Source organism: Jaculus jaculus, chromosome 6, assembly GCF_020740685.1.
Source record: "Jaculus jaculus isolate mJacJac1 chromosome 6, mJacJac1.mat.Y.cur, whole genome shotgun sequence".
NCBI classification, from domain to species: Eukaryota; Metazoa; Chordata; class Mammalia; order Rodentia; family Dipodidae; genus Jaculus; species Jaculus jaculus.
This window is the reverse complement of record NC_059107.1, coordinates 59,866,748-59,894,359: the sequence shown is the minus strand read 5'-3', so window position 1 is coordinate 59,894,359 and position 27,612 is coordinate 59,866,748. Positions and strand designations below refer to the sequence as shown.

General features: G+C 40.4%; 1 protein-coding gene and 1 pseudogene across 8 annotated transcripts in view; both read right to left on the bottom strand.

The window, feature by feature from the left end:
• Positions 1-27,612, bottom strand: part of LOC101616168 (meiosis 1 associated protein) — a 124,420-nt gene that overhangs the window by 72,365 nt on the left and 24,443 nt on the right. The gene's annotated exons all lie outside the window — the stretch shown is intronic.
• On the bottom strand, positions 1,585-2,713 carry LOC123461427 (annotated as a pseudogene).

Below are 27,612 nucleotides of genomic sequence, written 5' to 3'. Positions count from 1 at the left end.
TCCTCACTGCATCTTCCAAACAAGCTGAGCAGTCTCCTCCTTCCCCAACTATTTTGAGAAAAAAAAAAATTTCACTCAGAAACATACTTAACATTTATATAAAACACAAAGGGAAAAACTTTAAAACCTTGCTAAAAGACCTAAAACATGGGGCTGGAGAGATGGCTTAGTGGTTAAGCGCTTGCCTGTGAAGCCTAAAGACCTTGGTTTGAGGTTTGATTCCCCAGGACCCACATAAGCCAGATGTACAAGGTAGTGCATGCATCTGGAACTCGTTTGCAGTGGGTGGAGGCCCTGGCATGCCCATTCTCTCTCTCTCTCTCTGCCTCTTTCTCTATTGCTCTCAAATAAATAAATAAAAATAAACAAAAATTTTTTTAAAAGATTTAAAACATGTATCCAAAACTGAAAACTGAGTTTGATTGATAGTGAACTGGACATGAAAGAGACTGTTCTTAGAAAACAGTGGCAAAGGGAGGGAATTACCATGGGATATATTTTATAATCATGGAAAATGTTAATAAAAATTAAAAAAAAAAAAAGAAAGAAAACAGTGGCAGAATACATGCATGTTTAGAATGTATGAGGCCCTGGGCTTGAACCTAGCACCACACAGAAAAAGATACATTCACTTAGGTTCTATAAGCTGAAAAGGTGAAATGACAGCACTAAAATAAAGCATTTAATGAAAACTTTTCAAAATGCTTTCTCTTGTACCTTTAAGATGACTTGAGATGAAATGTTAAACATAGGTAGCTGTCTGGGGTGTCTCAAAAATAGTGGTTCAGGGCCGAAGAGATGGCTTAGCGGTTAAGCGCTTGCCTGTGAAGCCTAAGGACCCCGGTTTGAGGCTCAGTTCTCCAGGTCCCACATTAGCCAGATGCACAAGGGGGCGCACGTGTCGAGTTCGTTTGTAGTGGCTGGAAGCCCTGGCGCGCCCATTCTCTCCCTCTGTCTTTCTCTCTGTGTCTGTTGCTCTCAAATAAATAAATAAAAAATGAACAAAACTATTGGTTCAAAGAAGGACAAATACACTGTTGATAACAATAAATGGAACCGTGGAGTTTATCCAGTACAGCTGGTAACCCGGCCTCCTTGGGCAGAGCTTACAATGAAGCCATAAGTCTCCAATCAGTTGCCATCCATCCATCCATCCATCCATCCATCCATCCATACATATATATATGTATATGTGTATTTTTTTTTTTTTTTTTGGTTTTTCGAGGTAGGGTCTTGCTCTAGTCCAGCCTGACCTGGAATTCACTATGTAGTCTCAGGGTGGCTTTGAACTCACAGCAATCCACCCACCTCTGCCTCCCGAGTGCTGGAACTAAAGGCATGTACCACCACGTCCGGCTAGTTGCAGAATTTTTCTTGCTCTGTGGAGGTTCATAGGAAACAGGAGTAACTTCCACTTGCAGTCATTTTAGGGAAAGTTTTTAGGTTGTGGCTTCACCCAAAAATTCAGCTGAACTAAATACAGTTCTTCAGAAAACTCAAGTCATTCTTTTAAATTTCTTGTGCTAACCACACCTGACTGGTCATGTTCATGGAAGTGTCACTGCCTGGTTTCCAGGAGCACTCTTAGGAAATGAGAACTTTTAGTTCTGTGTCAGTCAGCAAATTCACTTTCATGATCTTCTCCAAGTGTTCCATGTACCAGCTATGATCCTGCAGGAAGTGAGGGACCCTTATGTTTTCAGTTATTGCCAGTCCTTTTAAGTGATCCACATCTTCATAAGAAACCTTCCCCCAGGCAGTCAGTAGATAGAAGTCTATAGACTATCTATGCCAACATATCTGAAGGATTCCATTCAAGTACACCTGTCTTTATTGAAACACTCTGGTTGGGAAGTATCAGCCAATCCCCTCTTGGCTCCAACACAGTAATCCCATCTTGTATTGGGGTCCTTGACAAACTTGCTAATATCTTTGAAGCGTTCACAAAAAGACATTTGACTGGCTCAGCACACAGTGTAGTAGAGGAGGGCAGCCCTTCATAAGACGGGGTGTTTATCTGAACAGGACACTATGAATGCTTGCCAGTTCCTCCTCTGTGGGGTTGTTTGGCTTTAGCTCATGTTTTTTTGCGGCCAGTCAAACTGTTCCATGGCTGCTGAAGGTTGTTAATGTCACAGAAATAATGTGTGCCTATTTTTTTTAATATTTATTTATTTGAGAGAAAGAGGCAGAGAGAGAGAGAGAAAGAGAAAGAGAGAGAGAGAGAGAGAGAGAGAGAGAGAGAGAGAGAGAGAGAGAGAGAGGAGTGAGAGAGAATGAGTGCGCCAAGGCCTCTAGCCACTGCAAACAAACTCCAGATGCATATGCCCCCATGTGCATCTGGCTTACGTGGGTCCTGGAGAATTGAACTGGGATCCTTTGGTTTTGCAGGCAAATGGCTTAACTGCTAAGCCATCTCTCCAGCCCATGTGTGCCTGTTTCATGTCTCAGCATTCCTTCCAGCCAGTGCTCACAAGCAGTGGAAATGGTGATGGTTAGAGTTGGGCATCTACTTACTACTGTCACTGATGCCTGGGAAAGCAGGTCCTCAGTGAGATGAACAGCCATCTCCAGGCAGCCTTCCTTCATCATGTACTTTCTCACATGACTCGAGATTCATGCTTTAGGTTATAAGCTACTAACCAGTGGCTTGTTCAAATTTTTCATAACTTCCATATTTCTGTGAAGTCAGCTCCATAATATTGATGTACTGTAATTTCAACATGTGGGAGTTGGAGGCAAGAAAATCAGAAGTTAAGCCAGGTGTGGTGGCGCATACCTTTAATCCCAGGCTGCAGGAGATAGAGGTAGGAGAATCACTATAAGTTCAAGGTCACCCTGAAACTACGTAGTGAATTCCAGGTTAGCCTGGGCTAAAGATCAGAAGTCAAAGGTCAGCCTCATTTACACAGTGAGCTTGAGGCTAGCCTGGGCTACCTAAAAACTCTCAAAAAAAGAACAAAAAGCAGATCCTTTTATTGGTGCTTCTTCTGTGGGAGTACCATGCAGATTCAACATATGCACTAAGCATTCCTCCCTCACTCTTATTCCAGGAAACGAGCAGCAAGTAGCAGAACCTAACTGGAGTCACCATGTTGACACTTCCTCTCCCATCTCAATTTATTTATTGGTGGTGGTGGTGGGGGGGAGAAAATGGGTACACCAAGGCCTGTAGCCACTGCAAACAAACTTCAGACACATGTACCACCATGTGCATCTGGCTTATGTGGGTATTGGGGACTTGAACCTGGGTCCTTAAGCTTCACAGGCAAGTGCCTTAACCGCTAAGCCATCTCTTCAGAAAATGAATTGCTTCTTTCTCTCTTGAATCTTATATTTCTTTTTAAATTTATTACTTATTTATTCTCCCCCGCCCCCAGGTAGGGTTTCACTCTATCCCAGGCCAACCTGTAACTCACTCTGTGAGTTGGCATTGAATTCATAGCGATCTTCCTACCTCTGCCTCCCAAGTGTTAGAATTAAAGACATGAGCCACCCACACCTGGGCTAGAAAGAGAAAGGGAGAGAGAATGAGAATGAGTGTATAGGTGCGCCAGGGCCTCTGGCCACTGCAAATGAACTCCAGATGCATATGCTATATTGTGCATCTGGCTTTATGTGGGTACTAGAGAATCAAACCCAGGCCTTAGGCTTTGTAGGCAAGTACCTTTAACCACTGAATCAACTCCCCAGTCCAAACCTTATTTCTTTCTTTCTTTTTTTGGTTTTTCGAGGTAGGGTCTCACTCTGGCTCAGGCTGACCTGGAATTCACTATGTAGTCTCAGGATGGCCTCAAACTCTCGGCAATCCTCCTACCTCTGCCTCCCAAGTGCTGGGATTAAAGGCGTGCACCACCACGCCCAGCTCAAACCTTATTTCTTTTAATAAGCTTTTTCATTGACAACTTCCATATTATATTTCTTTTGTTCTCAATTTTTTGAAATTTCATTAGTGTATCTTAGTGTTACTGTATTTTCATCCATTTGACATTTTTTTTGAATATTTTTTTGTTTTATTTATTTGAGAGTGACAGAGAGAGGAAGAGGCAGAGAGAGAGAATGGGCACACCGGGGCCTCCAGCCACTGCAAATGAACTCTAGACTCATGCGGCCCCTGGTACATCTGGCTAATGGGGGTCCTGGGAAATCACGCCTGGAACCGGGGTCCTTAGGCTTCACAGGTAAGCGCTTAACCGCTAAACCATCTCTCCAGCCCTCCACTTGACATTTTCATGAAGGCCTTTTTAATCTAGGAACATATAGTAAGCTTTAGGAAACCTTTATCTCTTCAATACTTCTGTTTTCTTTATTTGCTCTTTTTGTAATTTTTTTTTTTTTTTTTTGAGGTAGGATCTTGCTCCAGACCAGGCTGACCTGGAATTTACTATATAGTCTCAGAGTGGCCTCCAACTCACAGAGTTCCTCCTACCTCTGCCTCCTAAGTGCTAGAATTAAAGGTGTGTGCCACCATGCCCAGCTGGTTTTTTTTTTTTTTTACAATCTGGTCTTTTATTTATTTATGATTAGGGAATAGGCTCTAGCAGCGCAGGTTCTTTTCCATTAGTTCTTACAAAGTGTGCTTCTCTGGGCAGAGGAGGCTGCCATGTCAGCTACACCCAGGTTCCTTTCTCATTGGCTTCCTTCTTCTGACCATTTTCTTTTTAAAAATTTATTTATTTATTTATTATTTTTTGGGGGGGGGGTTGAGGTAGGATTTCACTCTAGCTCAGGCTGACCTGGAATTCCCTATGTAGTCTCAGAGTGGCCTCGAATTCACGACAACCTTCCTACCTATGCCTCCTGAGTGCTGGGATTAAATGCATGCGCCACCATGCCCAGCATTATTTATTTTTTTAATGACAATTTCCATAATGGTAAACAATATCCCATGGTAATTCCCTCCCTCCTTCCACTCCCTTTAGAAACTCCTCTCCCCATCATATCCCCTCCCCCTCTGAATCAGTCTCTCTTTTATTTTGATGTCATGATCTTTTCCTCCTATTATGATCGTCTTGTGTAGGTAGTGTCAGGCACTGTGAGGTCATGGATATCCAGGCCATTTTGTGACTGGAGGAGTACATTGTAAGGGGTCCTACCCTTCCTTTGGCTCTTACATTCTTTCCACCACCTCTTCTGCAATGGATGCTGAGCCTTGGAAGGTATGATAGAGATATTTCAGTGCTGAGCACTCCTCTGTCACTTCTTCTCAGCAACAGGGTGCCTTTTGAGTCATCCCAAGGTCACTGCCGTCTGAAAAGAGAAGGTTCTCTAACCAAAAGTGAGAGTAGCATTAATGTATGGGTATGAACATTAAGAGGAGTACTTACTGGGCAGTTTGGTGAACATAGTACATACATTTAGCCAGGCAGCAGCAGACACCCCTAGGGCTCATGACTATTCCTGTTGTAAGTTTTCAGTATCAGGGACATATTCCCTCCCATGGAGCTGGCCTCCAGTCAAATTAGAGGGCAGGTGGTTTCCCCCATGACAGACATGCCACTATTGTACCTGTTGGCTCATTTGGCTTGGCTGGCCAAATATAAGGCTTGCAGTGTCCACTGTTGAGTATCTTCACTGGTGATTTCTTTCTCTCCCATTGAACTGTATGCAGCATAGCTTTTTCTAGCTTTCTGCCAGCTGGTCTGCATGGGGGAAGTTTTCAGCTCAACTCCAGCAGGATTTCTCAGTAACCTTGTAGCTCACATATGTGGAGTCTTCAGCAATATTCTTCTGATCATTTTCCTTCACTTGTTTCAGGAAGCTATCTTGGCTCTCAGAGTGCTTAATATGCTCAATATGCACATTAATTCTCTTGGCAAGAATCTTGCCCTTGACTTGCTTGTTCACAACAATGCCAACTACATGCTGAGTAACACTGTCAACTTTTCCATTCTTCCCATGGTAACATTTCTGAGACATTCCTTTGTCTGACAGTATCCATTCGCTTGATGTCCACAATATCACCCTTCCTGTAGATATGCATATATGTGGTCAATGAAACAGCTCCATGTTTTCTAAAAGGCCTAGAGAACATGTACTGGGTGCCTCTCCTCTTTCCCTTTATGTTTGTCATTTTGGCAAATTGCTAGAAGACAGCCCTTTTGGCTAAAAGGAACTATAATTCTCATTATCTGGGTTAACTTGTCAGCTTTGTTCATATGATCTATATTTTTGCTCTTTTGGGGTTCAGTTAGTTCAGCTATCTCTTATGTTGAACTCTTCATTTCTATTACCACAACTTTGACTTGCAAGAGCTTTGTTTTGTTTAGCAAATACAAACATCATCCTGTGTTTACTTCACAGATGGTTCATCTTCTCCAGCGTCTGCTGATATAAATGATTTCTTTTAATTGGGTTTCATCTTGCCTGGTCTGTTTATTTCTTCCAATATATTTTTCTTTCTTTCTTTCTTTCTTTTAAATGACTGGCTGGGTGTGATGGCACACACCTTTAATCCCAGCACTCTGGAGGTGGAGGTAGGAGGATTGCTGTGAGTTTGAGGCCACCTTGAGACTACCTAGTGAATTCCAGGTCAGCCTGGGGTAGAGCAAGACCCTACCTTGAACCCCCCCCCCAAAAAAAAAATTATTGACAACTGCTATACTTAGAGAAAACCATGAAAATTCCCTCCCCTCCCCTCCTCCACTTTCCCTTCACGAGTCCATTCTCTCCATCAGTCTCTTATTTTGATGTCATCTTCCCTTTCTCCCACTATGAGGGTCTTGTGAAGGTATTGCCAGGCACTGCAAGGTCATGGATACCAAGGATAATTTCTGTCTGGACAGTTGCATTGTAAGGCATGGTACCCTTCCTTTGGCTCTTACATTCTTTCCACCACCTCTTCTGCAATGGCACCTGATCCCTGGAGGGTGGGATAGAGATGCCTCAGTGCTGGACACTCCTAGGTCACTTCTCAGTACCATGTTGCCTTCTGGGTCACCCCAGTGGTCACTGCCATCTGAAAAGAGAAGCTTCTCTAACCAAAAGTGGGAGTTGCATTAATATACGAATATGAACATTAAGTTTAGTGATTATAGAGCAGTTTGGTGAGAGTAATATACACATTTATGCAGACAAGAGCAGGCTTTATACTCCTAAGGCTCATGACCTCCCCTGCCAAAGGCTTTTGATTAGGTTTTTCAGTACTAGGCATGTATTCCCCTCCCATAGAGTGGGCCTCAAATCCAATTAGAGAGCAGTTGGTTTCCTCCAGAGCAGACATGCCACCGTTGCATGCATGTGGCCTTTTGGTTTGTCTGGCTAAACTCGAGGCTTCTGGTGTCCACTGTTTCCACCACTGATGACTTCTGTCTCCCATAGGGCTCCATGCAGTACGGCTTTTTCCAGCTTTCAGTTGGCTGATCTACAGGGAGGTTTTCAGCTCAGCACCAGCTTGATTTCTCAGTGACTTTGCCATGTAGGCATGTGAAGTCTTCAGCAACAGAGTCTTACCATCTGTTACTCTTGGGAAACCAGTGGCCTTGGCAATAGCCTGTAATGTTTTGGAGGCAACAGGGACCTCCCTGGCCAACAACTCACTGGAAGGTATCCCATTTCTGGCATTGAAAATTTTCTACTAGCAGTCTATAGCTTCTGGATGTGCCAGTATCCAAAAAAGTAGGTTTTCATATGTTTTATTCAGAATATCTTGATTTTTTAAAAAAGTTTTTATTTATTTATTTGAGAGCCACAGAGAGAAAGAGAAAGAGAGAGGTGGAGAGAGAGAGAGAGAATGGGCGTACCAGGGCTTCCAGCCACTGCAAACAAACTCCAGATGTGTGCACCCCCTTGTGCATCTGGCTAATGTGGCTCCTGGGGAATCGAGCCTTGAACTGGGGTCCTTAGGCTTCACAGGCAAGCGCTTAACTGCTAAGCCATCTCTCCAGCCTAGAATATCTTGAATTTTGATTGACCCTCTCCCACCCTTCTCTTACTCAATCTCTTCCCCTGGCCTCAGTTAGGCCATCCCACTCCCTGTAATCTGTTCTTCTAGTTACATATATAAAATATCATCCCCTAAAGTCCTTCCCTCTCCTCCCTTCCTTATAGCCTTTTTCTAGCTTACTGGCCCCTGCTACAGATTTTTGGTTCCAGCTTACACACAAGTCTAAACATTTGTAGCTAGGATCCACATATGAGAGAGAACATGCAACATTTGGCTTTCTGGGCCTGGGTTACCTCACTTAGTATAATCCTTTCTGGATCTATCCATTTTCCTGAAAATTTCATAATTTCATTTTTCTTTACCACTAAATAGAACTCCATTGTATAAATGTACAACATCTTTATTATCCATTCACCTGTTGAGAAACAACTAGGTTGGTTCTATTTCCTAGATATTGTGGATAGAGCAACAATAAACATGGCTGTTCAAGTACCTTTAAGGTAGTGAGAAAAGTGATTATGATATATGCCTAGGAGTGTTATAGCTGGATCATATGGTAAATCCATTTTTGACTGTCTCAAGAACTTCCACACTGACTTCCACAATGGCTGTACCAGACTACATTCCCACCAACAGTGTAGGAGGGTTCCCATTTTCCTGCATCCTCACTAACATTTTCATTTGTTTTCTTGATGATAACCATTCTGACAGGAGATGGAATCTCAAAGTAGTTTTTGTTTTATTTCGAGGTAGGGTTTCCCTCTAGCCCAGGCTGACCTGGAATTCACTATGTAGTCTCAGGGTGACCTTGAATTCACTGTGATCCTCCTACCTCTGCCTCCCAAGTGCTGGGATTAAAGGTGTGTGCTACTATGTCCAGCTTTAAAGTAGTTTTAATTTGCATTTCCCTGATGGTAAGGATGTAGAACACTTTTTTAGATGTTTATATGCCATCTGTGTGTCTTCTTTTGAGAACTCTATATTCAGTTCCACAACCCCCCTTTTTTTTTTTTTTTTTTTTTTGAGGTAGGGTCTTGCATTGGTCCAGGGTGACCTGGAATTCACTATGTAGTCTCAGGGTGGCCTCGAACTCATGGCAATCCTCCTACCTCTGCCTTCCAAGTGCTGGGATTAAAGGCATATGCCACCATGCCCAGCTCATAGCCCATTTAAAAAATATTTTATTTTATTTATTTATTTGAGATAGAGAGAGAATGAGTGCGCCAGGGCTTCCAGCCACTGCAAACAAACTCCAGATGCATGTGCTACCTTGTACACCTGGCTTATGAGGGTCCTAGGGAATTGAACCGAGGTCTTTAGCTTTGAAGGTAAGTGCTTTAACTGCTAAGCCATCTCTCTAGCTCTAGCCCATTTTTTAACTGGATTGTTTTATTTCTTATTGTTTTGTTTTTTTCAAGGCAGGGTCTCACTCTAGCCCAGGCTGACCTGGAACTGCTATGCAGTCTCAAGGTGGCCTCGAACTCACAGTGATCCTCCTACCTCTGCCTCCCAAGTGCTGGGATTAAAGGCGTGCGCCACCACACCCAGCTCTCCTTGTATATTCTGGATATTAACATTCTGTCAGATGTATAGCTGGCAAAGACTTTCTCCCATTCTGTAGGTTGTCTCTTTGCTCTATTCACAGTGTCCTTTGCTGTATAAAAGCTTTGTAATTTCATGAGAGCCTATTGGCTGATTAGTGTTTTTATTTCTTGAGCAACTGGTGTTACATTCAGAAAGTCATTGCATATGCCAATATGTTGAAGGGTTTCCCCTACTTTTTCCTATAGCAGTTTCAGAGTTTCAGGTTTGATAATAAAGTCCTTCATCCTTTTGGACTTGATTCTTGTGCATGGAGAAAGACAAGGATCTATTTTCATCCTTGTACATATATTCAATTTTCCCACCACCACTTGTTGAAGAGGCAGTCTTCTCTCCAATGAATATTTTTGGCATTCTTGTCAATAATTGGATAGCTGTAGCTGCCTGGATTAATATCTAGGTCCTCTATTCTGTTCCACTGATCTATGTTATGTGTCTTTGTACCAGTACCATGCTGTTTTTTTGTTTTTTAAACTATGGCTTTGTAATATAGCTTAAAATAGAGTATGGTGACACCATAAGCCTTATTTAAAAATTTTTTTTGTTTAACTTATTTGTTTGAGAGCGACAGACAGAGAGAGACAGAGGCAGATAAACAGATAGAGATTAGGCACACCAGGGCCTCCAGTCACTGCAAATGAACTCCATACACATGTGTCACCTTGTGCATCTGGCTAATATGGGTCCTGGGAAGTCAAGCCTCGAAGTGGGGTCCTTAGGCTTCATAGGAAAATGCTTAACTGCTAAGCTGTCTCTCCAGCTCACACTAGCCTTTTTGTTGTTGTACAAAATTGTTCTGGCTATTTGAGTTTTTTTGTGCTTCCAAATGAATTTTAGAATTGTTTTTTCTATTTCTGTGAAGAATTCCATTGGAATTTTAATGGGGATTGCATTAAATGTGTAGATTGCTTTTGGTAAGATTAACATTTTCACAATATTGATTCTTCCAATCCAAGAACATGGGATGTCTTTCCATTTCCTAGTGTCTTCTGCAATTTCTTACTTGAGTGTTTTAAAGTTCACATCCTTGGTTAGGTTTATTCCAAGGTACTTTATTTTATTATTGCTTTTTGAGGCAATTGTGAATGGGAAATATTCCCTGATTTTATCCTCTGCATGTTTGTTGTTAGTATATAGGAAAGCTACTGATTTCTGTGTTTTTTTTGTACCCTTTACATGCTAATAGTGTTTATTAGTTCTAACAGTTTGCTGGTAGAGTCTTTAGGGTCCTTTATGTATAGAATCATATCATCTACAAATAATGATGATTTGATGTCTTCATTTCCAATTTGTATCCCTTTTATGAGTGTCTCTTGCCTTATTGCTTTAGCTAGGTTTTCCAGTACTATATTAAATAAAATTGGGAACAGTGGACATCCTTGTCTTGTTCCTGATTTTAGTGGAAAAGTTTCAAGTTTTTCCTCATTTAGTATTATGTAGGCTATAGGTTTGTCATAAATAGCATTTATTATGTTGAGATATGTTTTTTTGATTTCCAGTTTCTGTAATACTTTTACCATGAAGGGATGTTGGATTTTGTCAAGTGCCTTTTCTGCATCTATTGAGATTATCATGTGATTTTTGTCCTTCAGACCATTTATACAGTGTATTACATTTATTGATTTGTGCATGTTAAACCATTCCTCTATCTCTGGGATAAAGCCTTCTTGGTCAGGGTGAATAATCTTTCTGATATATCCTTATATTCTGTTTGTCAATATTTTGTTGAGAATTTTGTTTGTTTTTGAGGTAGAGTCTCACTCTAGCCCAGGCTGACCTGGAATTCACTATGTTGTCTCAGGGTCACCTCAAACTCATGGTGATCATCATACCTCTGCCTCCCAAGTGCTGGGATTAAAGGCTATCCTCCATGCCCAGCCTTGTTGAGATTTTTCTTTTGGTCCAGGTAGGGTGTCATTCTAGCTCAGGCTGACCTGGAATTCCCTCTGTAGTCTCAGAGTGGTCTTAAACTCACAGTGATCCTCCTACCTCTGCCTCCCAAGTGCTGGGATTAAAGGTGTGTGCCACCACGCCCAGCTCTTGTTGAGAATTTTTGCATCTAAGTTCATGAGGGAGATTGGTCTGTAATTTTCTTTTTTGTTCCGTCTTTGTCTGGTTTTGGTATGAAGGCGATGCTGGCTTTGTGGGAGGAGTTCAGTAGAATTCCTTCCTTTTTTATTTTATGGAAAAGTTTGAGAAGCAGTGGTGTTAGTTCTTACATGAAGGTCTGGTAAAATTTGCCAGTGAATCCATCTGGGCCTTGACATTTTTTTAGTTGGGATGCTTTTTATAAATGCTTGGATCTCCATATTTATTATAGGTCTATTTAAATGGTATATCTCATCTTGACTTAATTTTGGTAGGTTATGAATCAAAGAAATCATCCATTTCTTTCAGATTTTCGAATTTAGAGGCATATATATTCTTATAGTATGTCATTATGATTTTCTGAATTTCTTTGGTATCTGTTGTAATGGTGCCCTTTTCATCTCTAATTTTATTAATTTTTTCCTCTTCTCCCTTCTGGTCAGATGTACTAAGGGTTTATCAATCTTGTTTATCCTTTCAAAGAACCAACTCTTAGTTTCATTGATTCTTTGGATTTTTTTTTTGTTTGTTTCTATTTCATTAATTTCTGCCCTAATCTTTATTATTTCTTTCTGTCTACTGATTTTTGGTTTGCCTTGTTCTTTTTCCAAGGCCTTGAGGTAAAGCAGTAAATTGTTTGCTTGTGAACTCTCTATATTTTCTTTTCTTTTTTCTTTTTCTCTTTTTTTTGGGGGGGGCGGTTCTAGGTAGAGTCTCACTCTAGCCTAAGCTACCCTGAAATTCACTATTTTAACGCTTCTTATATTTGCACTGGCATTTCTTTCCCAATTTGGGGAAATTTTTCTTCTATGATTTTGTTAAAAGTGCCTACTAAGTCTCTGGATTGCAATTCTTCTCTGTCTACTATACCCTGAATTCTTATGTTTGATCCTTTTAGTGTCCTGGATATCTTGAAATTTCTATTCATACCTTCCTATTAGCTTGTCTTTCTCTTTGTTGGACTGTATTAGGTCTGCCACCTGGTCGTCTAGTTTAGATATTCTGTTCTCTCCTTCATCCATTCTACTGGTGAAACTTTCCACAGTTTTTTTATTTGACTGTGTTTTTCAGTGCTAGAATTTCTGCCTGGCTTTTCTTCAGTATTTCTATTTCCTTACTCATGTCTTATAGTTAACCTCCTTACTTCATTAAACTGGCTTCCTGTGATCTCTTGGAATTCCTTCAGGAGTTTGTTTTCTTGTTTAATTCCCTTGTTTTCTTCTTTGGTTCCTTTGATTTGAGTACAGATAAAATAAATTTTTTTAAAAAAATCTTTGTCAGGCATTTCATGTAATATAGTCTCATTGGGGGCTATTTCTGATAGATTTATAATTTTTGATGTGATTATATTGTCTTGATTCTTTCTGTTTCTTGTATCATAATGTAACAATTTTTGCATCTTGAGTTGATTTGATGCTTGGGTTTTCTAATAATCTGTGGTGCTTTTAGATTTGGAAATCCAACTTTATGTACCTTCAGAGTAGGAGTTTAAGGTGTGAAGTGTAACTCCTGTACTCCAATCCAGCTGCAGAAGTAATCCTAGGTGTTGAGTTTGCCTGTTATTCAAGTATTCTAGTGGGCTGGATGGAGCAATTTACTGGCAAATTCTAAATTTCAACTGAGCAATATACACATTCAATAAAAACCAGCACAGAGTATGCAAGTGTGGGGATTGAAACAAGCAACCTTATAAAGCAAAATCCCTATGCATGTGTGTTGCTTTATACCCTTAATCCTGTCAGCTGAGAGGTTAAGATTTCTGGTCTGAAATGTGTTCCAGGTCAGCTTGGGTTTGAATCAGACCCTGCCCCCAATAATGACAGAAGAAAAAGACAAAGGCCCTATGAATCTGAAAGCATTAAAGGCAACAATAGTCAACCCCCAAATACAGCTTAATTGAGAACAGTAAAGACAACCACAAATATGTAACCCATAACCTGCTCTGACATGGAAAGAGAGATTAGCACTTCCACTGCAGGCCTATGTACTTGCCTTTTTGTCAGTCAGCCTTGTTAATCTTTTGGGGTGGCTTCAAATCTCACCAATGCTGAATGCCCACTTCAATCCTTCTGTGTTGTGCTGTAAATGTGGGTGGGCAGATCCGCACAGATTGGGTCCCTCTAATTTCTTAATATAGGCACTTAAAGCTATATATTTTCCTCTTAGGACTGCCTTCATTGTGTCCCAAAAGTTTTGGTATGTTGTGCTGTTCTCATCATTTGCTTCGATTAATTTTTGATTTTCTGTTTAATTTCTTCAATGACCCATCAGTAGTGTACTGTTTTGTCTCCATGAATTTGTGTATGCTCTGTAGTTTTTCTTGTCGCTGATTTGTAGTTTAATCCCACTGTGATCACATAGAGTACAAGGAATTATTTCAATTTTCCTGTATTTGTTAAATTTGCTTTGTGTCCTAATATATGGCCTATTTAAATTTTTTTTTGTTCATTTTTTATTTATTTATTTGAGAGCGACAGACATAGAGAGAAAGACAGATAGAGGAAGAGAGAGAGAATGGGCGCGCCAGGGCCTCCAGCCACTGCAAACGAACTCCAGACGGGTGCGCCCCCTTGTGCATCTGGCTAACGTGGGACCTGGGGAACTGAGCCTCGAACTGCGGTCCTTAGGCTTCACAGGCAAGCGCTTAACCGCTAAGCCATCTCTCCAGTCCTATATGGCCTATTTTAGACAGCGTTCCATGTGCTACTGAGAAAAATGCTATGTTCTTTGGTGTATAGGAATTGAAAACTGATATATTTTCAACAGACTTCCTTCAGACTTTTGATCACTTTGTACTCTACTCTGTTTTGTGCCCTGTCATGAAGTACTATTCCCAGTTTCATTTAAAACTTGTTGCCTCAATTTTAACCTTGTCTTAGACCGATCATGGTCTTCTTTTTTGTTGGGAAGAACGTTGTATTTGTCTAGCATACCTTTCCTACCCTCTTATTTTTTAAAAAAATATTTATTTATTTATTTTCGAGGTAGGGTCTCACTCTGGCTCAGGCTGACCTGCAATTCACTATGTAGTCTCAGGGTGGCCTGAAACTCTCGGCGATCCTCCTACCTCTGCCTCCTGAGTGCTGGGATTAAAGGTGTGTGCCACCACATCCCGCTTACCTACCCTCTTATTTTTTTAAATTTTCAGAATCACTTTGCAGTAGCTGTGTCTCTTGAATACAATAGGATTTTACTTATGATAATAGATTATGTAGTGAAAACATTTTAGTGGGCAAGTTTAACATTTGTTGACATGTCAGAAATTTATTGATTCTTCATTTAGTTGTATTATTTTTAAGGCATAAGTTGTTTTACAGGTTTTTTTTATATTAAAAAGGGAATTTGGGCCTGGTGTGGTGGCACACGCCTTTAATCCCAGCACTCAGGAGGCAGAGGTAGGAGGATCGCTGAGAGTTTGAGGCCACCCTGAGACTACATAGTGAATTGCAGGTCAGCCTGAGCCAGAGTGAGACCCTACCTCGAAAAACCAAAAAAAAAAAAAAAAAAAAAAGGGAATTTGGGCTGGAGAGATAGATTAGCGGTTTAGGCCCTTGCCTTCAAATCCAAAGGACCCAGGTTCGGTTCCCCAGAACCCATGTAAGCCAGATGTACTGGGTGGCACATGAATCTGGAGTTTGTTTGCAGCAGCTAAAGGCCCTGGTGCGCCCATTCTCTCTACCTCTCTGTCTCTATCCCTCTGTCAAATAAATAAAAAATATTTTCAAAATGGGAATTTATTGGATTAGCTTACGGCAGTCCAACAATAGCACTCTGCAGACTTGAGAGTCAAGGAATCTGGTAGCTTCTCAGTCCACTTGGCTGGATGCCTCAACAGTCCCAATCTAGCAGTGAAGGCCTGAAGCTTCCCAGAGAGCTACTGTTCTTCAGTCCATTCTGGAAGGCTGAGTAAACTTGGTTCCAATGCTGACAAAGGATAGATGCACTTATAAGTGAAGGTACTCTCCAGCAAGCAGCACTAGCAGCCAGGCAGGGGGACTGTATTTACAGTTTTTATAAAGTCACCACACCATATATTTTCTTTTATTTTTTCTCTGTATGCTTTTAAAAATACTTTTATTTATTTGCATGTGTGTGTATGGGTACACCAGGGTCTGTTGCTGCTGTAACTGAATACCAGATACTTGTGCCACTCTTTGCATCTGGCTTTATATGAGTGGCTGGGGAGTCAAACCCAGGCTTTCCAATCAAGTGCCTTTAACTGCTGTGCCATTGCCCTAGCCCCTCTGTATGCATTTTTATTTATTCATTTATCTTATTAAAATTTTTTTGGTTTATTCTTATTTACTTATTTGATAGCAAAAGACAGACAGAGAGAGAGGGAGAGAGAATGGGTACATCAGGGCCTTCAGCCACTGCAAATGAACTCTAGATGCATGCACCACCATGTGCATGTGGCTTACATGGATACTGAGGAATCGAGCCTTGAACTGGGGTCCTTAGGCTTCATAGGCAAGTGCTTAACCACTAAGTCACCTCTCTAGCTCCTGCATTTTTATTTTTGACATAACTAGAAAAATTTGGGTCTGTTTTAATGTTTATCTTTAAAACTCCATGTTTATAAAATTCTTTTAAATTATTTCTTTTTTTTTTTTTTTTTTTTTTTACAGCATGACCAGAGGTGAGATGTTTATTTCACAAGTTTCAAGACACAGTACAAAACAGGTCTGTACATCTATTAACAGGATTTGTTTACACAATTATATTACACATCACCAGCCTTTATACTCCACTTCATTAAAAAGAAATTAAATTTACAAAAATGTCTATCATGGTGTTACTTCCTCATCTATTTACAGTGGTCACACTTTGATCATAACAGCATTGTTTTTAAATCAAAGAAAAAGTGTTGGCTGGCTTGTGAATAAATAGTAAAACCAGCATATTAAACGGCTTCCCCTCACATAACCAAAGGACCCTTCTCATGCACACAGAATCAGAATTTTATTGGTGCAAATAATTACTTCAAGATACAAATCATCATTACTTGGGACTTAGAAGAAATTTAGTTTCTTTTCAAAGAATACTACACATTTAAAAACTGGATTATATCTCAGACTATATGATATTCAGAACTTTTATACTTTCACTTATAGCTGAGCAATGACTGATGAAAAAATTTTCCATAAAAATACTTTTGTTCTTGTTATTTCTTGCACATGTTTAGTCATAATATTGTATAATGCTACTTTAGATTCACTTTTGAATACCAGCTGCCATTGGAGCAAATAGTGTAGCAGTATTTAATATATCACATGACAAAATTATTATATTTCCTTGTCTTATTTTATGCTCCCTCCCCCGCTGCACTCAATTATAGTTAATTATATTATCTTTCTTTGAGGTTAGCTTTCTGCTGCTTAACATATCTCTATTATTCATGACCTTGAAATGATTTCCTTTTGAAAGCCAGATGCTAAGGTGAAGAAATAAGTGTTATAGAGAAACCACATCCTGAATCTTACTGTAGATAATATATGATTTAGATAATTTCTTTATTATGAAAAATTTAAATAATCATAAAGATCTTTATAGTATGGAGATTCTTCTGGAAACAGCTTTGAGGGGAAATTAATCATTTTGGTTGGATTTATACTGAGGTCACAATGATATAAAAGGAATTCTATAATATTTTAATTATGAGTCCTCTGTCATGATTCCTTATAAAAGGTTACAAATGATTTGGCTATAATAAAAAATTAAACATGAAGGGATATATTGAGGTGTTCATCCTGGATAAGATTTCCCTTATGCTATCTTTCTCCATTTTTACCATGAGCTACCTCTGCAGAGAGAAAATGTTAGATTTCTATATAAGTTAGGGAAAATAGATTTAAAGTCATGTGTTCCTTAAAGACTAGACTGAACTGATATATACATAAAGTAATATAATTTTCCGGCCATTTTCTTGAGCTTTTAACTAGGGTTGAACTTACTGTTCCATAGGAAGGATTTTTTTTTTTTTTTCTGGGAAAAAGAAATTTATTTTGGCTCACAGGCTCGAGGGGAAGCTCCACGATGGCAGGGGAAAATGATGGCATGAGCAGAGGGTGGACATCACCCCCTGGCCAACATAAGGTGGACCACAGCAACACTGGCAAGGGGACACTGGCTATAATACCCATAAGCCCACCCCCAACAATACACTCTCTCCAGAAGGCGTTAATTCCAAAATCTCCATCAGCTGGGAACCTAGCATTCAGAACACCTAAGTTTATGGGGGACACCTGAATCAAACCACCACATTCCGCCCCTAGCCCCCATAAACTGATATCCATACATGATGTAAAATAAAATGCATTCAGTCTGACTTTAAAAGTCCCCATAGTTTTTATCAATCACAATGACTTTCATACATTCCCATAGTCCAAGATCTTTTAACTGAGCCATAATACCAAAAAAATAACCTCAAAAACCCATAATGGCACAGAATAAATATTCACACTGCAAAAGATGGCATTAGACATAGCAAAGAAACGTTCAACCAATACAAGATTTAAAACAACCGGGATAAACATCAAACTCTATAGTTTCAAGTCCAGAAACTCTCGCCAGTGACAAATCTTCAAGTCTGATAATTCTAACCAGCAACAAGTCTTTAGAGTTCCAAATCCGCCCCTCCAGCTAGGCTACTCACAGTCCTGGGAAACTTCATCGGGGCTGGCAGCTCTCCTTGGCAGCCATCTCGTGGTCCCGGCATCTCCACTGGGTATCGGTAATCCATGGTTCATCCTCATGGCCCCATGGGGTCTCCATGCAGGCAACCAGCAAACCCGCTTCACACTGCCCATGGCCATTTCCAAAACACAAGACCGTGTTGCAAACTCAATGACCCTCTTTCTAGCATTTCTTATACTCCATGATACCAGGTAGGGTGCCAATTTGTTAATCCGGGGCGGGGGGGGGGGGACAAAGCAGACTTTAAAGAATAGGACACTCCTTGAGCACTCAGGCCCCTTCAAAAGAGACCACATTCTTTCTGTTGCCCCAGCACAGGTCAGCTAGCCCAGTCTCAAAGATTGTAATCTCTCAGTTGCAGCAGTTCAGCCAAAGATTTTTCTTTCTGTGCCATATTCCTCTGCTCACACCAGTTCATTTCTACGCAAAGGAACCCTGCGTAGAACTTCTCAGGACATAGGCACAAGAGCAAGCTTCTCACACAGATTGCTAGCCCAGTCCAAGCAAAGCCCTTTCTTACTCTCATAAGCCAAACCTCACAGTCCATAGTTCTTATTGCTTTCAGGTCTTGTAGCTCAGACCAGAATAGTCCATCAAGCTGTACTTACAGCACTGCAAGGCATCTCTTAGGCCAAGGTTTCAAATCCTCCCACAGTCCTCTTGAAAATCAGCTCCAATAGGCTTTCAAAGCCACACAGTCAGGTGTCTAGCAGCAATCCCACTCCTCGGTACCACTTTACTGTTGCAGTCCGGTTCATATTGCTGGTAGAAATCACCCAACCAAGAGCAGCTTCAGGCATGCTGCTTGCTGGCTGTGCTCTGCTTTCATCCCTGCTGTTCGTTCCTGCTGCAAAGATTTACTTGGAAGGAAATTTTGACTTGCAATTTTCCCCAAGTTAACCAGAGAGACGTCTGCTTCCTACTGAAAAATGTACATGGAATTTTTCAGACCCAAACCAAAGCAATTAAAAAGGCCGTCCTTGGGGGTTGGGGAAATGGCTTAGTATTAAGGTACTTGCCTGCAAAGCCAAAGGACCTAGGTGCAATTCCCCAGGACCCACGTAAGCCAGATGCACAAGTTGGTGCATGCATCTGGAATTCCTTTGCAGTGGCTGGAGGCCTGGGTGTGCCCATTCTTTCTATCTCTGCTTCTCTCTCTCTCTCAAATAAATAAAAATATTTTTTTTTAAAAAGGCCTTACTTGAAGCTGGCCATGGTGGCGTATGCCTTTAATCCCAACACTCAGGAGGCAGAGGTAGGAGGATCACAGTGAGTTCGAGGCCAGCCTGAGATTACATAGTGACTTCCAGGACAGCATGGGTTAGAATGCGACCCTACCTTGAAAAACAAAAACAAAACAAAATTTTTTATTGACAACTTCCATAATTATAGACAATAAACCCTGGTAGTTCTCCCCCACCCCAATTTCCCCTTTGTAACTCCACTCTCCATCATATCCCCTCCCCCTCTCAATCAGTCTCTCTCTTATTTGAAGTCATTTTTTTTCTCCTATTATGAAGGTCTTGTGTAGGTAGTGTCAGGTACTGCAAGATCATGGATATACAGACCATTTTGTGCCTGGAGGACTATGTTGTAAGGAGTCCTACCCTTCCTTTGGCTCCTACATTCTTTCCACCACCTCTTCTGCAATGGACCCTGAGCCTTAGAAGGTGTGATAGAGATATTTCAGTGATAAACACTCCTTTGTCACTTCTCAGCACTTTGCTGCCTTCTGAGTCATCCCTTTGGATTTTTCCCAATAGACCATCATGTCATCTTGCAAATTGGGAGAATTTAATTTATTCTAAACTCTATGCTTTTTTATTTCTGCTTTTTGTTAAAAAGAACATTTTTATTTATTGTATATGTGGGGGTGGGGGAAGAGGGGAGAGAAAGAGAGAGAATGGGCATGCCAGGGCCTCTAGTCAGTGCAAATTAACTCCAGATGCATGTGCCACCATGTGCATTTGGCTTGCTCAGGATCTGGGAAATCAAACCTGGGCCCTTAAGCTTCTCAGGCAAGTACCTTGGCTGCTAAGCCATCTCTACAGCCCTTATTTCCTTTTCTTACCTTATTTTGCTGCTTAGTATTTTCAGAAGCATACTGAATAAAAATTGTGACAAGTTGACATCTTTTTCTTATTCCTAAGCTTGGAAGGAAAATGTTGTTTTTCATCATTAGATACCACAATAACTGTATGTTTTTATAAGTGGGTTTTGAATTTTTTCATATACTTATTCTGCTTCATTTGATGTAATCATATAAGTTTCTTTTTAAACTTTAAATGAGGTGGACTATTTTGACCTATTTTCAAACACTGAACCAATTTTGTACCCCTGAAATAAAACCCACTTATTCATGGTGTGTACTTCTTTTTACATATTACTAAATTCGATTTGCTTCTCTTTTGTTAAGTTTTATCTTATATATACTTAGAAGGGATATTGGTTTTTAGCTTTTTTCTTTGTACTACTTTTGTCTGTTTTTGGTATTAGGGCAAGAACTAGCCTCAAAAAATTAGTTGGATGGCTGGTGAGATGACTTAGTTGGTAAAGTACTTGCCTTACAAGCATGGGAGCTTGACTACACCTTCCAGTACCCATGTAAAATGCCAGGCATGGTTGCCTGTAGTGCAGGGGAGGCAGACAAGTCTATCTCTGGTGTTTGCTGGCCAACCAATATAGCCTAACTGGTGAACCCCAGGCCAATGGAAAGACCCTGTCCCAAAGGAGGTTGTTGCAATCAGGTTGGCATTGCTGGTAGAAATCACCCAATCAAGAACAACTTGTGGGAAAAAGAGGCTTATTTTGGCTTACAGGCTTGAGGGGGAAGCTTCATGATGGCAAGGGAAAATGACAGAATGAGCAGAAGGTGGGCATCACACCCTGGCCAACACGAGGTAGACTGTTGCAACAGGGGAGTGTGCCAAACACTGGCAAGGGGAAACTGGCAATGACGCCCATAAGCCTGCCCCCAACAATACACTCCCTCCAGGAGGGGTTAATTCCCAAATCTCCATCAGCTGGGAACCTAACATTCAGAACACCTAAGTTTATTGGGTACACCTGAATCAAACCACCACATTCTGTCCCTAGCCCCATAAACTGATAGCCATACATGATGTAAAATACAATGTACTCAGTCCAACTTTAAAAGTCCCCACAATTTCTTTTTATCAATCCCAATAATGTTCAAACAGCCCCATAGTTCAAAGTCTTTTAACTGAGCCATAATGCCAAAAAAATCCCCCCAAAGCCCATAATGGCACAGAATAAACATCTACACTGCAAAAGATGGCATTGGGCATAACAAAGAAATATTCAACCAATGCAAAATTTGAAACAACCAGGGCAAATATCAAACTCTGTAGCTTCAAGTTCAACAACTCTAGCCAGTGACAAATCTCCAAGTCTGATAATTCTAACCAGCAAGAAGTCTCTAGCATTCCAATTCTGCCCCTCCACCGAGGCTACTCAAAGTCCTGGAAAACTTCATCAGGGCCAGCAGCTTTCCTTAGCAGCCATCTTGTGGACCCAGCATCTCCACTGCAATCTATTGTTCATCCTCATGGCCCCATGGGGTCTCCATACAGGCATCCAGCAAACCTGCTTCACACTGCCCATGCCATTTCCAAAACACAAGACCATGTTGCAAACACAATAACTCTCTCTCTCTTGCATTTCTTATACTCCACAATACCAGGTGAGTTGCAAATTTGTTAATCCAGGGGGAAATAAAGCAGATTTTGAAGAACAGGACACTCCTTGAGCATTCAGGCCCCTTCTCAAGAGTCTACATTCTTCTTGTTGCCCCAGTGCAGGTCATCTGGCCCAATCTCAATGGTTGTAACCTCTCAATTGCAGCTGAACAGGCAGAAGTTCATCCAAAGATTTCTTTTTTTTTTTTCTGAGCCATATCCCTCTGCTCATACCAGTTCATTTCTATGCAAAGCAACCCTGCAAAACTTCTCAGGACACAGCCATAATGCAAACTACCTCTAGTCCAGTGAAAGCAAACCTCTTTCTCACCCTCATAGGCCATAGTTCTTACTGCATCCAAGTCTTCCATCTCTGACCAGAGTAGTCCATCAAGCTGTACTTACTGCACTGCAAGGCCTCTCTTAGGCCAAAATTTCAAATCCTTCCACATTCCTCTTGAAAATCAGCTGCAAAAGGCCAAAGCCACATAGTCAGGTGTCTAGCAGCAATCTCACTCCTTGGTACCACTTTACTGTTGCAGTCAGGTTGGCATTGCTGATAGAAATCACCTAACCAAGAGCAGCTTGTGGGAAGCTTCACGATGGCAGAGGAACATGGTGGAATGAGCAGCAGGTGGATATCACCCCCTGGCCAACACAAGGTGGACTATTGCAACAGGAGAATTTGCCAAACACTAGCAAGGGGTAGCTGGTTATATCACCCATAAGCCCACCCCCAACAACACACTCTATTGTATAAATGTGCCATATCTTCATTATCCACTCATCAGCTGAGGGACATCTAGGCTGGCTCCATTTCCCAGCTATTGTGAATTGAGTGGCAATAAACATGGTTGAGCAAGTATCCCGAAGGCAATGAGATGAGTTCTTAGGATATATGCCTACAAGTACTATAGCTGGGTCATATGGTAGATCTATTTTTAGCTGTCTTAGGAACCTCCACACTGATTTCCACAATGCCTAGAACACATTGCATTCCCACCAACAGTGTAGAGAAGGGTCCTTTTTTTTTCCCCATACCCTCACTAGCATTTATGGTTATTTGTTTTCAAGATGGTAGCCAATCTGCCAGGAGTGAGATGGAATCTCAATGTAGTTTTGATCTGCATTTTCCTGATGTCTAGGGATGTAGAACATTTTTTTAGATGCTTTTATGCCATCCATATTACTTCTTTTGAGAACTCTCTATTTAGTTCCATAGCCCATTTTTAAATTAGCTTGTTTGATTTCTTATTATTTGATTTTTTGAGTTCCTTGCATATCCTAGATATTAATCCTCTATCAGACGTATAGCTGGCAAAGATTTTTTCCATTTCTGTAGGAGGCCTCCTTGCTTTATTCACAGTGTCCTTTGCCATACAAAATCTTTGTAATTTCATGAGGTCCCAGTGGTTAATCTGTGGTTTTATTGCCTGAGCAATTCGGGTTATATTCAGAAAGTTTTTGCCAAGACCAATATGTTGAAAGTTTTCCCCTACTTTTTCCTCTAGCAGTTTCAGAGTTTCAGGTCTGATGTTAAGGTCTTTAATCCATTTGGACTTAATTCTTGTGCATGGAGAGAAAAAATCTATTTTCATCCTTCTACAGATACATATCCAGTTTTCCCAGCACCATTTGCTGAATAGGCTGTCTTTTCTCAAATGAGTATTTTTGGCATTTTTATCAAATATTAGTTGGCTATAGGTACCTGGACTTACATCTGGGTCCTCTATTCTGTTCCATTGATGTACATATCTGTTTTTGTGCCAATACCATGCTGCTTTTGTTACTTTGGCTCTGAGATATAGGTTAAAATCAGGTATGGTGATGCCAACAGCCTTATTTTTGTTGCTCAGTATTGTTTTAGATATTCAAGATTTTTTGTGATTCCCAATGAATTTTTGGATTGTTCTTTCTATTTCCGTGAAGAATGTCATTGGAATTTTGATGGGGATTGTATTAAATGAGTAGATTGCTTTTGTTAAGATTGCCATTTTCACAATATTGATTCTTCCAATCCAGGAACAAGGGATGTTCTTTCATTTCCTAGTGTCTTCTGTAGTTTCTTGCATGAGTGTTTTAAAGTTTTCATTGTAGAGATCTTTGACTTCCTTGGTTAGGTTTATTCCAAGGTTCTTTCTTTATTTTTTTGATGCAATTGTGAATGGGAGTGATTCTATGATTTCATTCTCTGTGTGTTTGTTGTTAGCATATAGGGAAGCTACTGATTTCTGTGTACTTATTTTTGTATCCTGCTACATGGCTATAGTTGTTTATCAGCTCTAACAGTTTGCTGGTACGGTCTTTAGGGTCCTTTGTATGTAGAATCATGTCATCTGCAAATAATGATAACTTGATCTCTTCCTTTCCAATTTGTATTTTTTTTTTTTTTTTTTTTTTTGGTTTTTCGAGGTAGGGTCTCACTCTGGTCCAGGCTGACCTGGAATTAACTCTGTAGTCTCAGGGTGGCCTCGAACTCATGGCGATCCTCCTACCTCTGCCTCCCAAGTGCTGGGATTAAAGGCGTGCGCCACCGCGCCCGGCTGTATTTCTTTTATGTGCACCTCTTGCTTTATTTCTATGGCTAAGACTTCCAATACTATATTCAATAAAAGTGGGGACAGTGGACATCCTTGTCTTGTTTCTTATTTTAGTGGAAAAGCTTCCAGTTTTTCCCCATTTAGTAATACATTGGTTGTAGACTTGTCTTTAATAGCCTTTATTATTGAGATATGTTCCTTCTATTTCCAGTCTCTGTAGGACTTTTATCATGAAGGGATGTTGGAGTTTGTCAAATGCTTTCTCTGCATCTAATGAGATGATCATGTGACTTTTGTCCTTCAGCCCATTTATATAATGTATTACATTTATCTATTTACACATGTTGAACCATTGTTGCATCTCTGGGATAAAGCCTAGATGGTCAGGGTGAATGATCTTTCTGATGTATTCTTGTATTCTGTTTGCCAGTATTTTGTTGAGAAATTTTGTATCTATGTTCATGAGGGAGTCTGGCCTGTAATTTTCTTTTTTTGTTCTATGTTTGTCTGGTTTTGGTATCAGGGTGATGCTGGCTTCATGGAAGGAGTTTGGTAGGAATCATTCTTTTTCTGTTTTATGGAAAAGCTTAAGTTAAGTATGGTGTTAGTTCTTCTCTGAAGGTCTGGCAAAATTCACCAGTGAATCAATCTGGGCCTGGACTTTTTATAGTTGGGAGATTTTTGCTTGTTTTTGTTTTTTGAGGTAGGTTCTCCCTCTATCCCAGGCTGACCTGAAATTCACTATGTAGTCTCAGAGTGGCCTCGAACTCACAGTGATCCTTCTACTTCTGCCTCCCAAGTGCTGGGATTAAAGGCATGCACCACCATGTCCGGTTTAGTTGGGAGATTTTTGATAACTGCTTGGATCTCCATACTTGTTATAGGTCTATTTAAATGATTAATCTCATCTTGACTTAATTTAGGTATGTCATATAAATCAAAGGAATCATGTATTTCTTTCAGAATTTCATACTTAGTGGAATATATGTTTTTATAGTATGTCCCTAAGATTTTTTGAATTTCTCTGGTATCTGTTGTGATGTTGCCTTTTTCATTTCTAATTTTATTAATTTGTGTCTTTTCTCTCTTTCTTTTGGTCAGGTTTGCTAAGGGTTTAGCAATCTTGTTTATCCTTTCAAAGAACCAACTCTTTGTTTCATTGATTCTTTGGATTGTGTTTTTTGGTTTCTATTTCATTAATTTCTGCCCTAATCTTTATTATTTCTACCCATCTACTGATTTTGAGTTTCCCTTGTTCTTCTATTTCCAAGGCTTTAAGGTGAAGCATTAGGTCGCTTACATTGAGACCTTTCTAATTTCCTTCTTTCTTTCTTTCTTTTTTTTTTTTTTCGAGGTAGGGTCTCATTCTGGCTCAGGATGACCTGGAATTCACTATGTAGTCTCAGGGTGGCCTCGAACTCACGGTGATCTTCCTACCTCTGCCTTCCAAGTGCTGGGATTAAAGGCGTGTGTCACAATGCTCGGCTCCTTTCTAATTTCTTAATATTGGCATTTAAAGCTATAAAATTTTCTCTTAGGACTGCCTTCATTGTGTCCCAAAGGTTTTGGTATGCTGTGTTCGCATTATCATTTAACTGTATGCATTTTTTGATTTCTGTCTTGGTTTCTTCATTGACCCATGCATCATTCAGTAGTGTATCATTTAGTTTCCATGATTTGTGTATGTTCTATAGCTTTTCTTGCTATTGATTTGTCGTTTGATTCCATTTTGGTAAGATAGAATGCAAGGAATTATTTCAATTTTCCTGTATTTGTTAAGATTTGCTTTGTGTCCTAATAAATGGTATATTTTAGAGAATGTTCCATGTGCTGCTGAAAAGAATGTATATATGCATCATTTGGATGAAATGTCCTATATGTATCTGTTAGGTCCATTTCTTCTATGACCTCATTTATTCCAAATGACTCTCTGTTTAAGTTCAAGTAGGCTGGCTGGGTCTCTGGATCACTACTCTGGCTACCGGTGCTGGGTGCTGTTAGCTCCCTTCCCCTGGTCTCTGGTGCTTGCTGGCACTTGTACTGGCAGTGGGGGAGGGGAGGCTGTGGATGGTGATTCTAGTTCTCCCTCTGGTCCACGTGATCCTCTACCTTGTAATCTGCTCCTCCATTGTTCGCTGTGGTTCTCCTTTCACGTTTCTTTAGTTTGCCTTTCTGATTTTCTTGTAAGGCATCCTGCCAGGTGGAGGTGAAAGTCCTGGCTTTCCACTAGTCCTTTTCTGACTATATTTACTTGACATGAGAGGTAACTCATCATAGCACCATAAAGGTGGAGTCAAACTCTCTATTTGACCTTTTGTTATAGGTATGGAGTTACTAGTACTTCTTACCATGGTAGTTGGCTCGAATAAGGTGGTCCCTTGGCTAGAATGAACAGACCTCCTGTGTAAACAAAACAACTCCTCTTTTATCTACATAGGAATTTCTAGGACAAAGACTTCTCCAGGACCCAGTTCAGGCTACCTGAGGTAAAAGAAATCCAGCAAACTCACTAGAGTGTCATCCCTCAGGTCCTGTAGTCTCTAGTGGGTGAGTCGACTTTTTCTTTCATCTCTTCAACCTCTGGTTTGTGTTTCTACAATGTCTATGAATTTTATATATACTCAGTGCAGAGGTGTCCTTTTAGGTCTCCTGAGCTCTGTACATGGCTCTTTCCTTCCTTATATGTAGCTCTTTCTTCTCCAGCTACCTATATCTTCTTCAAGTTACAGATCTACTTCCTCAACTCATAAAGATGACTGGTGCCTTCCTAGGTTCCCCTCTTCTAAACTATGGCTTGGAGTTTTACTCAAGGCAGTACACTGGGATAAACCTAGGCTTCCCCTCATTCACTTCCTGTCTCTCAGGGAACTTTTTAAAAAATCTTTACTGCTTGATGTGTATCTTGACAACTTTTCATATGTTTGCTTTGGGTCATTTTAGGCAAGAGGATACATCTTAGTCCCTGTTACTTTGTCTAGGAGAGAACAATGACTTACTTCTGATGAATGGAATGTAGAGGATGTGACAGTGTACTACTTTTGAGACCAGGACATGAAACATATTTTGTCTTTTTATACTCTCCCTCTATTTTGAATCAGCTGCT